Here is a 12629-nt window from a genome sequence, read left to right as displayed (position 1 = left end):
AAGAAAAAAATAGCAATACTATTTTTTGTATGAAAAGTCTCTGCAAAGAACCATATAAACAACCTAAGTGCCTCCCCAAGGTAAATAAAATCCAGAAACCTAAATGCCATTAGATAGCTCCATTTAAGAGGAAAATTTTAAAAAAAAGTTCATTGAAATCGGTTGAAATGCAGCGGAGTTATACATTTTTAAGAGTTTTCACTTCAAAAAATGGCAACGTCGCACATAGGCAGCCGAAGGTAAAAATACGGCTCGTGTTGTACACCTTACTGCTCTGTGTAATTATTTCAATGTATATTGATCATAAGGGACCCCTAGTTCGCGCCTGACTCAGTGATAAGACGCATTCACATTGCGCAAAAGTGCATGTGACCAACTTTGAGCGGTCATATCTCGGGAACTAAACGTTTCCCCGGGATGATCTTGTGCTCGTTAGAAAGGTGAGAATCTGAACTTTCATTTAAATTGGTTTTTGTTTAGATTCCGTCGATTCCACGATCGTGGTAAAATAAAAACAAAACTTTTGTGTCTATCAAAAACTGCTAAAACCGCGTAAGTGCCACTTAAAGCCAAGTAAACCCCAGAAAACTATATATCACTAGATAGCTCTATTTAAGAAGAACATTTTAAAAAAAAGTTCATTGAAATCGGTTGAGATGCGGCAGAGATATGAATTTTTATACGTTTCCACTTTAAAAAATGGCAACGTCGCAACCCGGCGCTTCTAAGCAAAACGGCGACCGGTATTGGGCGTCTCGGAAGCTACTGTATCACCCCAAAAGATCGAAATTCGAAAATGCCTTGAGGCATTTTTGGCCGTTTTTTCACACACCTCTTTACTCCTCTGTTACTAATTTATATGAATTAATTTTATCTTTTTACATGAAGCCAGAACATCTGGAAAAAAATGATGTTGAAACCTATAAATACAAAGACCCTCAGTACTTTGAACCATTGAAAGACATTTTTGTAGCTGGAGAAGCTAATGCAGCGCTAAGCAATCAGTACAAAAACCTTCCCCCAGACCTCCTGCAGGCATTTAGAACAAAATGTCTAAGTTTTTATGTCAAGCTCTGCTCTGAGATCCAAAGGGTTTTCCCATTTAACTCCGATGAAATGAAGGTCTCCAAATCTTTTAGCTTCTTGAGACCACAGAACATCCAAGGCATAAACTCAATATCCTCTGCAGCCTCCTTTACTTTTACTAACCACCTGAACATCGATCTCACTAAAATAGACCTAGAATTTTTGAAGCTAAAGCGGCTTGAACTCTTCAAAGAGGAAAAATTTCATGAGATACCATTGTTGGATTTTGGCAAAAAGTTGCTCTGCTAAAAAAAGGCGATGACTCTGAAGCATTCCCATTGATTAATAAATTTGTACGCTACATTCTCACCTTGCCTCACTCTAGCGCAGCAGTGGAGCGTATATTCAGTGCAGTTAATCTAAATGTTACCAAATTAAGAAATCAGCTCGATACCGGCACAACAGATGCCATAATTCAAGCCAAAGCCTACATCAAAGAAACCAGGCAGCTTGTTATAATGTACCTGTTCCAATTTCGATGATAGACAGACACAACAAAAATATGTATGACTCAAAAGTTCCATGAGTGCAGATTTCAAACTCAAGACTCATAATAATTAAATGTAAATTTGATCTCTGTCTGTTTATTTTGTTCATTGTTTGTGTTTAAAATAAGTTACCAGTTTATTTGTGCAAATTTCCTAGGTGCAACATTCCTTCAGTATTAAGTCAATTATTCTAAGGCCTCGTCTTCACGGGACGTTTCCTTGGATCTGATCCAAGTTCGCATCCCACAAATGAAACTTCTGTGCTTTTTTCCTCGTTATACTAATCATCAAAATTTCTTCTTCTCTCTGAGTCGCTCTCAAGAGTCCATAAGAACTGTACTTGGTACTGTAATTAGTATTGACAGACTCAATGTTTTTCCCCACCTTCGCAAGTGAAATTCTCCCTCAGAAAAATCCCATCAAGCATCCCTTGGAGACAAAGCCTAAGTGCAAGTTCCTTGAAGAATGACACTTGAATATTCAAGTATACTTAATCTCTTTTGCTCTCAAGGTTCCTTGATTACTGATTCTCATGACTAGTCTTTATTTAATTTTTGGGTGTCAAACAAATTAGTGACTCATTTTTATGTATTAAATAATCCAATGAATCATTTTTGCAAGGTTGCAACCAGACTTAAGGTGGTGAGAACAATTAAAGGCAAAGTGCATTGCAACGCCCCTTCGCAATCTCATATCATATTTTGGTCCTCACTGCCTCCCTCTAGACGACGCACCAAAAATCAATGTAACTAAGTATTTTCTTAGGTCTGGTTTTTTGTCTTTATTGTGCTCAGGATAATTTATGAATTTATTTATCCTAAGTCCATACATAAGACTAACTCGTACAAAGTTTTGACAAAGTTTGTACAAAGACTGTGATGTTAATGCCTTCCATTCTCAAGTTATGTAAATAGCTGTTTGCTTAGGTCTAGGTTTTTTTCCTTTATTGTGTTCAAAATAATTTACAAATTTATTTATCCTAAGTCATACGTAACACTACATCCTAGTACCAAGTTTTGTATTCCAAGCACAAGTGCCCTGAAGGATGTTACTTAAGTCACTGATTGTAAGTCCTTTTGTGCTCAAAGTTCATTGAAAAATTATTCCGAAGCTTTTCTGCGTCTCTTTTGATAGCAATGAAACTTTTAAGTCGTTGATAATCACAAAGCAATCTCTTTGACTGTGATGTTAATACCTTCCATTCTCAAGTTATGTAAATAGCTGTTTGCTTAGGTCTAGGTTTTTTTTCCTTTATTGTGTTCAAAATAATTTACAAATTTATTTATCCTAAGTCATACGTAACACTACATTCTAGTTCCAAGTTTTGTATTCCAAGCACACATGCCCTCAAGGATGTTACTTACGTTACTGATTATAAGTCCTTTTGTGCTCTAAGTTCATTGAAAAATTATTTAGAAGCTTTTCTGCACTTCTTTTGATAGCAATGAAACTCGTAAAGTTGTAGACCATTACCAAGTAAGCTCTATGGTTGTAGTGTTACCTGCTATTTTTCTGACTAATTTTTCTTGTTTTTTCCTTGTAAGAATTCGTTCATTTTTTGTTCTTTCTGAATAAATTTAATTTTGTTAAAGTCCTAATCTCAATTTCTCATGGTTCTATCTTTTAAAAGTTTTACATTTTCAAAATATTTCATATCCATTTTCGCCCAAGATTCCTTGAAACATCTTTCCTGTTGGGACAACTAAAAAGAAAAAGAAAATAAGAAAAAGAAAAAAAAATCATTACTAAAACCAGCTCGATAGGTAACATTTTTCAAAGTAGCTAAGAAATTTGGATTTTTTGGGTTCGCTTTTAATAAGTTTTATCTCAATTCACACGATTTTAACTTAATTAAGTGCTTGTGTCACAGAATTAGAATAAAGCATGCAGAAGCCTAGGATGCCCTCTCAAAACTTCTCATCCTTAAAATATGAGTCCTCTGAGATGCAATATAACGAAGTCTTTTCTAATATTTCAGTATTTTTCTCCCTCAACGTGTAATTAATGCCAGAATATCTTTTCGAAAAATAGAACATAATGGGAACATAATTAGAACATTACGACTTACATTACATCTGGCAAGTGCATCCATCATTACATATGATGGATGCACTTGCCAGTGAGGAAAGTAAATTCTTGAGCCTAATATGAATATTCACCAGGAAGTAAATCTTAAGATTTTTTTGTTTTTTGTTTGCAATTGTTTGGAAGATCAGTTTCTCTTTGTTTATTTAGTCATTGAAGTGTTGAATAGCGTTATCTGAGTGTGTCACATTTACTTTCTTACGAATATGTAGCAGAGCTGAGAATGAAGAGGCAAGAAAAATAATCTTTCTTAACTCCGGCTTTCTTTTAAGTGTTTAAAATATTGTTTGTTTATCCTTGAAAAATCCCTAACACTCCATAATTTTACTCATTTAAAGTCCTTGAAAGGTCCTTGATTTTGGTTTTAATAAGCTATCATGAGCTATCGTCGGTTAATCATTGTCATGTTATGGTGAGTGAAAAGTAATTAATGATCTCTCTTCTATTTTCCAGGGGTCCTAGCCGAGGTTAATTGCTCAATTAAACGATATCGTGCAATACCCAGATGCCAGGATGGAACTGTTTCACAACTTCTGTGAGTTCGGCAACACAATCCTATTTTGTCTGCTCATGGAGGAGGCACTCGTGCGATCTAGTCCATGCTGCCGCATTCCAGAACATCTTGCCAAGGCCGTTTTGTAAAGGTAAAGATTCTCTCCATCTGAAGCTTGAAATGTCTGAAAAGTATACGAAATATGAAACTTTCAACGGATAGTCCAAGATCCCCTCCAAAAAATGTCCAATTTTTAGAGGGGTCCTGAAAAGTTAGAGAATTTTGTCCAACTTTGAGAAGCAAGTGGATTTTGCTGGGGAATCTTGACATTTTTTCTTTCAGCAAAGAATTATATTTTTTTTAATCTAATGAGACTGCATGCTTAAAATTTTTTGTGAAAAAAAAATTTTATCTCTGTTCTCAACAGAAAGACAAAGTCTTAAATCAGAAATATTGCGGCATTTTTTCTGTTTAAAATCTTCTGCAGATAACGATTGACACAATACAAAGTTCCAAAATCAAGTCCTGAATAAGATATGAACAAATATTTTAAATTAAATAAAATGGAAGTCGGATAATACAAATGACATCACTTGTATTTTTGCCATTTAACCAATTTTAATTGTAAACACTTCAATCTTGTTCAGCAGCCCGATTGTTGAAATTTATGTTGGCACGACAAGAATCGAAAATCGATTTATTACACGGCGCAGATAGGGCTATGTCTTGTCTTATCGTGCCGACATAGCCAGTTAAAGTTTCAACAATCCGGCTGCAGGAGTTAATTTGTAGATGTCTCGTTGTGTAATTTGTTTTCCTTGCTAATATCAAAGAGTAAACATGCTGCACAGTACTTGATCTCCCAGCCTTTGTAAAGGCTCATTATCGTATTTCGCTCTTGTGTTTGAAAAAGAGATTTTTTAATGGCAATTCTCTAATAATTTGCTTTATTTTTCAGAGGGTGAGAAACCAGAAGTTAAGTTGCAGAAGGTAGAAGCCAAATTTGATTCAATTAATGTGGTTGCGCATGTAGAAAAACTTGGATCTGCCAAGGTGAGTAATTTATAAGTTAGCATCCTATCGGGAAGAAAAAATTATGCTACGGCTTACCTTTAGATACAACGAAAGTAACTGATATAATGATTCCCGTTGTTCTGTGCGAAAATTGGACAACATCAAATGCATTTAGGCTGGTTCCAGTTTTAATCCGTCCAATTAACGTGATAATATCAATTGTATTTATCAAATGAGATTCTCAATATAATGGGTGTCCCAAAAGTACTGCACGTTTTTTTTTTCTTTTTTTTTCTTTCGGGCTAACGGTAGCAGATATCAAAATGCAGTTTATGTAGAGTTAATGTTCTAGTAAATACCAATAAAACAAGACCAATCCGAGCTCTCTAAGTCAAAAAATGACTAAGTTACAGTGTTTTGAAAATGATATGTCGAACTGACCCCTCCAGGATTTTTAGTTTATTGCAGTTTTTGATTTTCAAGGGATGGTGTACCAACATTTTGTCCCTCCCCAATTAGCAAATAGTTTTTTTTCCTAGAAAAAAAATTCAGAAAATTTCTAGAAAAAACAGAGAAAATGAGAGTTATCCAGAAAATAGAAAGAAAAAACATTGTGAGTCAAAAGTCTGACCAAAGACAATAGATCTACTTCATAGGTCTAATTTCTGTCAACTTCCCATTTGGAAAAATGATAGAAAATTTATTGAAAGTAGTATTATTTTCCAGCCAATTTCTTAATGTTTTCTTTTAAGAAAATGCAAGGAAAAAATGTATTTTCTTTCTATTTTCTTGTGTCTATTTTCTAGATCTACTTTATACCTATTTTCTTTCAAGAATATTGTTCTATCTAGAAAGTAGACATTTTCTTGATGAGCGCCACCTAGAAAGTAGATGACAATGCTTCTTGGGTCTTGGGCAGACAATCACTGAGGAGTACTACAGCTTTGTACTGATGACACTAAGTGAGTACATTGCCAAGAAGCGGCCAGAGATGAAGGAGACATGGCTCCTGCACCTTGTCAACGCCCGCCACCACTTGGCCCAGCATACTAAAGAGTATGGATAAACACGGGATTGTCTGTCTTCCGCACCCCCCTACAGCCTGGACCTCGCACCTTGCGACTTTTGGTTGTTCCCTACGTTGAAGAAGGGCTTAAGAGGCAAGAGGTTTAACTCCGTCAACGAAATAAAAAGAGCTGTTGAGACTTTCTTGAACAACCTCAGGGAAGAAGATTTCAAAAAAACATGTTTGCAGAAGTGGGAAGAACGGTTGAGGCGTTGTGTGGAAAGTGAAGGAAGGTACTTTGAAAAGGAAACTATAGTCCAGTTATCCAGTGAAAAAGAGTAAATGCTAGTAATCTTGGTAAGATTCTGTAAAATTAATTTAATTTAATAAAAATAAAAATGCACTTCAGAAACATGTCATTTTCAAAACACTGACTCAGTCATTTTTTGACTTAGAGAGCTCGGATTGATCTTGTTTTATTGGTATTTAGAACATTAACTCTACACAAACCGCATTTTGATATCTGCTTTATCGTCGAACAAAAAAAAACGTGCAGTACTTTTGGGACACCCTATGTAGGAGCAATTCAGTCTCATCAGATTGCTTTTCAAGCATGGTTCCGTATAATGACAAGATCTTTTTCTCTTCCTTTTTCTGTGCTGTTTTTTCTTCTCTTTTGGTTTCGATCAATAATTTCTGCTTTCTATCTTCTTCAAGCAAACTATGATTGCCAAAGAAGGAGACCTTTCGACCCACGAGAAATTGTGCTGCGGTTTGTCGATATTCAAAATCGTCTTGTCTCGCCTTCAAGGGTTCTTAGATGATCCCATCTGGGTGGGAGTACCGCCCACCAACGGAGTCATGAATATCGATGAGCGTACGGAATTTCATAGGCTGTGGTCTGCTCTGCAGTTCGTTTATTCCATTCCTGCCGGAGAGACAGAATTCAGTGTCAAGTGAGTTCTCTTTCTTGATATTAAATTTAAAACAGGGGGACGTCCAGCTAAATTCCAAACTACTCCCAACTCTTCCCCCCCCTCTCCCTTAATGTTACTTACTGTGTCGCTACTTACCTCGGGCCCTTTTCATTTCTTTTAAAGAAAAATATAACATTGATTTTCTTTAAATTATGGTACAGTACTGATTATGATGTGTAAAAAATTCATAGAAAATGTTGAACGGTCCTGTTTTTTTTCAAAACTCCAATCAGAGAAGCGTTGCTGCTGTGTTGCACTGCTTACATGTGTCCAAATATGGATGTGTTGCAATATTTTTTGTTCTTTGTTCCTTTTAATCTCATCATGTTGTATGCCTTAGTATTTTTCTGCAATAATAACTCCAAATAATCTAGTGCAAGTAGATGCGAGAAAGTCTTCAAGGACCTCCCTTAAAAAATGGGTGTTCTACTTCACTCATCGCTCTTGCAGGACGAGACCCCTTTCCAAAGAGTGTTTAATATAAGTAGACAATATTTATAAACCTACTAATGTGCTTAACTCTCTGGATGGTTTATTTTCTCTTTTATTATGATTCTTGTGTCGTCTTCCAGGGAACTTTTCGGTGAAAGTCTCAACTGGGCTGGCTGCATGATGATTGTTCTTCTAGGACAGTAATGTAGATTTGAAGCCCTCGACTTCTGGTCTTATATTTTATGAGTCCAGAGGGTTGACGGGAAAGACAAAAACGACAAAGGCATTGTAAGTCCATTTAATCATTTTTTAAATTTTTTTTTTTTTTTTTGTCGTCGCCCCCCAAATTAGTTTCGAAGTAATATGAGCAGTGGCTAAATACCAAAAATACACAAGTGTAAGAATGAAGAGATCTTTCATTTCTTTTCAATATTTGCCTATTTAACAACCCATGTTTATTTATTTATTTTTTTCCCCCCATAAATTATTCTCCAGTTTTTTCTAAGAGGTTATTGAGTAGTCAGTCACTAATCCTTTTTCACGTATGGGAAGGAACAAGTTGACTTCATAGGGTGTCTTCAGGTCTTGAAAACCAGGAATTGTCAGGAAATTCCATCAGGTATGGGAAATTTGGAATAAGTCATGGAATTTTATGGTAGAAATTGGGAATTTGTAAAATCTTGAATGTTGAAATCTGGAAAAATGTCACTGGTGTCCACACAATCGAAAAGGAGCTCATCAGTTTGGTTAGGAGCTCAATGCCCTGAGTCACGTTTTTGTCATTTGTAGTGAAATTAACCAATGCCAAAAATTTTTCATTTTCAGTTCTTTGTGTGAAAATAGTGGACATGGAAAGTCAGAAAATAGTCAGGGAAAACCTGCAAAAGTCAGGGAATTTTTCCTGCTGAGGCTGTAGACAAGTCAGGGAATTTTTCATGTTCAGCTCACAGGAATTTTCTTGGATTTTTTTTGAACGAAAACAACCTACAAAAATCGAGTTCAAAGTTGCGTAGTTTGGGCTTCCATTCCGATGGAAATTGCTGAGAAAACCAAGATTTTTTTTTTTTTTAAAGTATACTTTATTGTTAGCTTCCAACAGGGGAAATATAAACAATTTGCTTAAATTACAAGGTAATTGTATAACAAAGCAACAACATGCTAATCGCTTATTAACATAAGATTAAGGAGAAAAAATAATAATTGTCTACATAGTAGAACAATTATATTAGCTTAAATAATAGAAAAGAACATCCAGTAGATAAATTTAAGATTGAGGATGATTAGTTTAAGGTAGAAATAAGTTATGCAAGTTGTTTAAAAATCGGAATCAGTGTTAGTGACAAGCTCCCAAGGCTTTTTCCTCTTAAGCCTCCTAATTTCTTTAATATTATTTAAAAGTTCAATAGCTGTTTCGTTTAGATGACGATATAGCCTGTCTTCGTATCTTTGCGAAATTTTTTGAATATATTTATAAATAGATTCATCCCTAAGTCTCTATGGATGTCCTTATTAGTCTCATACCTTTGGGCACCACTCAATTTCCTTAATATTTTAGACTGCATTGATTGCAATGATTTTAAACTTGTTTTGGGAGCACAGCCCCAAATTTGGCTACCATAAGCCCAAGTGGGTCTTATAATTTGCTTGTATAATAATAACTTATTATCTAATGATAGGGAGGACTTTTTACTGAGTAGCCAGTTTAGTCAATACACTTTAAAATTACATTCCTTCTTTTTGAGTTTGATATGGTGTTTCCACTTAAGGTTAGTGTCTAGCGTAATTCCTAAGTATTCCTAAGTCTTGCTTAAAGGTATTGGAGTGGTGCAGAATTTTAGTGTTATTTTCCTAATTTTTTTATTGGTAAAAATAATGAAAATGGTCTTTTCACAATTCATATTGATGTCTTTCCTATCTTTCCATGTTTCAACTTCTTTGAGGTTTTCCTCAAGAATTCTCATCGCAATAAATTGATTTCGGTGAGATTAGAGATAGGTAGTGTCATCGGCAAACTTTTCTAAGATAGATCTTTTAGCAAGAGGTATGTCTGATGTAAAAAGAAGGTATAATAGGGGGCCAAGCACCGATCCTTGCGGCACTCCTGAAAACCAAGATAAAACAGAAAAATATCTGTCCCATTGCAGATATAATTATGAGTGACCGATCAAGACACCTGCCGAGATTCACGGTCTGAACAGCATTGTTGCCAGATAGTGCTGAAATTTCAGTGCATTTCTACATTTAACTGAATGTCAAACGTCCATATCTTTTCTCACAATCTAGCAACCTTGCTGAGCAGGCATTCTAGTACACAACTGCATGCAGTGGAAACATTAAAAGAATCAGGATTTGCCCAAATAAAAGACAAATCTTGTCCAAGAAAGATTAATTGATCTGGAGTGAATACACCTAAAATCCTTAATTATCTAAAGCATCCATCTGTTTCCTGAGCTAGGTTTTCTGAGTGTTGTTAATTTCTTGTTTCAGAACCTCAAACGGATGGTGGACCAAATCTGCAGGTTCCAGGTGCTGAATTCTCAGATATTCGCAACGTTAAACAAGTGCCTGAAATCAAGTGAACACGATAGTGCCTCAGTCGAACATGTCCGCTGCTTCCCTCCACTGATTCACCCCTCCCTTGCTGCGTATGCACACTACTATCGACCGGAGAACTTGCAGTCACAGACCGTGCATAACCTCTAAATTCCCATGCTGAAAGGAATTTGTGATTTATCAGATTAATGTAATCAGTAAAGTTTTGTCAATAATAATCTTGTATGGAGAGCTGAACTCCTCTTTGGTGACTATTTATTCTTCTGCTATAAAAATCATGCTGCAAAGTTGAAGTACCTATCTTACCTACCCACAAAACAACATTTCGACAGCGCAAGTCCGCAATCACATATCTTGTTTGCGGTGTCTGAAAATCTCCACCTTTATGTTATTTTCTTTTAGGAGGACAAATTGACACCATTCCTTGAAGTTTTCGCAAAATTTTCTTCGCACAGAGAAAAATCACGGTAGTTTTAAAAAATTGCTGGTGAGTAGTTTTCCAGTTAAAAAATAAAGTATGACAGGAAGTTTGTGATGTCGCAAACCGAGTTATGTGATTGCTGACTTACATGGTTGATTTGCACAATGAGCGCTTGCTCTCGGTCAAAATTTTAAGTGTTTGTGCAGCTTTGCTTGCATTCTTCAACATTCTCTCCAAAATGTGGATAAAAAAACATGCAAATAATGCAATGGATCATTGTCGTGATTGTTCATTCTGCAAAATTTTAGTTAAAATTTGATTCCTTTCTTATCTGATGCCGCAATCACAAGCTGAATGTGGCTTGAATGTAGAAGTCATCAGTCCAATGCCTGAATTTTGCGTGTCGCACTAAATTCAGCAACGATTCTCAGCGACCATCGGATAATGTCGGATTTACTCAAATAGATTCGATACACATCTGGATGGAAATAAGTCGAACTTGCGAAATTTCAGCTTTTGAGCAATGACTGTTGACTTCCATATTCAGCTGCCAAATTTAGCGTGTGATTCTGGCCCAACTCAATTTACTTACACTGATATGCCTGCCTCACATGATGAATTTAGCAGCTAAATATGGGAGTCAACAGTTGACATTTTGTAAATTTGAGTTTTCTCAACAAAGATTTACATTGAATTTAGTCAAATGGTTCAGACGAACTGATTACTGCTGAGCTCGGATCTTCATTGGTACCCTTAATTTTGAGCCTTAAATGCGAAATTCAGGCATCCATTTCATCCATGACTTCCACATTCAAGAAATTAGGCAGGCGATATTTACAGAGTGATATTTTGAGAGAACCAGACCGAATGTTGCATTATTGAAAATTTCAAAAGAAATTGTACATGCCCTCTCTAACTTTGAAAATGAGATCTGTCCCAGTAGATCAATTATTGCTATCTAGTGAATTAAATGGAATTGAAAACATAGTTAGTTTGTGCATTAAGAGATAGAACTTGTGCTGTAGCATATTATGACTTATTCTCTTTTTCCTAGTTTGCACTTTTGAATGGTTAAAGTCACTCATGACTTTCAGGATAAATTTGAATGATCATTTTTTACGGTTCATATGGACATGGAATGATATTATTAGCTATGGGGAAACAAAACTGAGTAACAAAAGGCAAGATTTGAGCAATATTTTATTCATTTTACAACACATTCAAATATTACTATGAAGGCAATGGTGACACACTCATGATAAGTGATGTGACAGAAACTGATCATTATATAAAACAACGTTGAGCATCACTAGAGGTAGACAAGTTTAACACACAACATTGAAGCTTTAAATACACATATCATGATTGCAGGATCATCTACAGTTCGCCAACTATCCAGCTTCTGTGAACACATAAGATACTTTCCTTAGAAAAAAAATCATTGTATTTTCCAAGTGAAGACAGTGCTCTGCCATCTACAGGCAAACTCAAAAATTACAGGACTGGGCCACTGTGGCGCCTACAAAAGTTGACATACCAAAATTGAATGCGCCAAAATGCGTTTGTAAAAAGTTAACTAGGATCCTGAAAAATGGGTTTTATTCCTGCAAAGGTGTTGCCAACAATTGTAAGGGGAATGCAGAATGCTGAATGCGGAGATGCATTCCAATAGTTATTTACAGCAGGCACCTGGTATGGTCTTTGCTCAACACTTCTATTGAGTCTTCAATTGATTTAATGAAGAATCGTTAGAACTGTCAGTACGCGGAATAATTAACAGTAATTACAGTAATATTTGTGGCTTGTTTCCTTGTTAGACTTGTAGTTTTTGAACAGGAGAGTATTCTGTAATTTTGTTTCTTGCAGTTTAGAGAGTAGAGAAAAAGTCTGAGGAATGAAAAGAGGTTTTCTACTTACATGCTATCGAAACGCTGTGCTTGAAAAGATGGGGGCATCTTAGTGCAGGAACAAACAGATGATTGTTAACATGAGCAGTTGCGGATGATTCAAAAAAATTTTCTCTCCTCATGATACGAATCGTCGAGTCGCCCTCAAGTGGTCGGTGAGCTCTCTT

The 12629-nt window shown here is 35.8% G+C and overlaps 1 pseudogene; it reads left to right on the top strand.

Annotated features, from left to right (window-relative positions):
* Positions 1-10371, top strand: part of LOC109036053 (cytoplasmic FMR1-interacting protein-like) — a 36712-nt pseudogene extending 26341 nt beyond the window's left edge.
* Positions 10372-12629: the final 2258 nt, after the last annotated feature.

The sequence above is a fragment of the Bemisia tabaci genome, chromosome 8 (assembly GCF_918797505.1).
Source record: "Bemisia tabaci chromosome 8, PGI_BMITA_v3".
Taxonomy (NCBI): domain Eukaryota; kingdom Metazoa; phylum Arthropoda; class Insecta; order Hemiptera; family Aleyrodidae; genus Bemisia; species Bemisia tabaci.
Note: the sequence above shows the minus strand (reverse complement) of the source record. Positions and strands in the feature narration are given on the sequence as shown.